The following is a 1,569-nucleotide window of genomic DNA, read 5'->3' on the forward strand; positions in this document are numbered from 1 at the left end:
AGAGAGAGAGAGAGAGAGAGAGAGAGAGAGAGAGAGAGAGAGAGAGACTGGAGACTGAAACCACGTGTGTTGAATCTCCATTTATGTTAGGTGAGCTCTCTACCACGAACTACAGACCCAATTGAATTATCTTATAAGGTTTAAGAAATGTTATATATAATATGAAGCATATACATATAATATGCAAATTTATGGAATAGAGAGGAAGGAGATATCATACATCAGAACTCTTGAACTTTCACTGCCGATTATGTATCTATAGGTCACTGTGTAAAAGTGCTGTTTTTAAAATTTTGAATATAAATTTAATTATATTACTATTAAAGCATGTATCTCTTTTTGTTTAGGCGTCCATATTTATAAGTCAAAGTCTTGTCCTTGAAGGGTTAGTTATAACCAAGTTATCAATAATTTTGTTAATTTGGAGTGGGCTTAAATTAAAAAATTAAATTCTTTAATTTGGCCTCTCTATTTTATCCATTCATTTACTTTGCTTCATTCTCTGCCCCTTCATTCAATTTATCTGTTTCCCTGTTATCTCGGGAACTCACAAGGCTGACTCAGCTAATGATCAAGGCGAAGGAGTTGGTGGCAGGTGAGCAGTGGCTTTTTCAACAATGTGACTCCCTCTGCATACTTGGCCCTGAGCAGGGTACCTCTCCTCCCTGAAAAACTGAGCTGTCATTTATCTCAATCAGTGGATCCACAGGTTGCCTGAATCCATGCAAGTTCAGTCTCTTTAAAAACGTGTTTAGAATCCCAAGACAGCAACAGCAGAGTGGACCCATGCCTTGTCTATGTGTAGGTCAGAGAATGACTTATGGGGATTGGCTGTGTCCTCCCATCACTGTGTTCTGGGTTTCAAACACAGGTCACCAGGCCTGGCTTCAAGCATCTTTCTGTGCTGAGCCATCTCCCCACTGTTATCTGTATGCGTATCAGGTAGAACCACCATCTATGTAAGTTAGGCAGACATGTCAGCCATTAACATAGGGTCCTCAAACATGCTAGCGGCCAGAGACAATTACTTCTATGATCAGAGGCCTGACACTAGCTCAACAGTTGCCTTGTAGTGAACTGAGTTAGAATGTTCTGAAATTAACCACAGACTATGAAGTTGTGGAGTCTGAAACATTGCTTTGCATGCAGATCATTAGGAGATTCAACAAAAAGCAGGCTTTGAGGTATCTGCCCTGATAAAGGGCTTGCTTTTGTTCTTTCTTTGTATGTGTGTATATAACTGTGTGTGTGTATTTGTATGTATTTGCATGCATGTGTATATTCTTTAGTGTGTGGGTGCACATAGATCATTGCTCCTCTGAGTTTAGAGGCTAGATTGAAGTCACTGGGGTCATTCCTCAGGCACCATCCACTTTGTTGTTTCCTTTTGACTCAGACTCAATCATTGAACCTGGAACTCATCAATTAGGCTAGGATGACCTGATAGCAAACATTAGGGATCCTCCCGTCTCTGCATCACCACTGCTGAGAGTATAACCACACTGTACCACACCTGACATTTTAGATTAGTTCTGCCTGAGAAACACTGTCTTTCTAACAAGCAATGGA

The sequence above is a fragment of the Grammomys surdaster genome, unplaced genomic scaffold (assembly GCF_004785775.1).
Source record: "Grammomys surdaster isolate TR1022 unplaced genomic scaffold, NIH_TR_1.0 133, whole genome shotgun sequence".
Taxonomy (NCBI): domain Eukaryota; kingdom Metazoa; phylum Chordata; class Mammalia; order Rodentia; family Muridae; genus Grammomys; species Grammomys surdaster.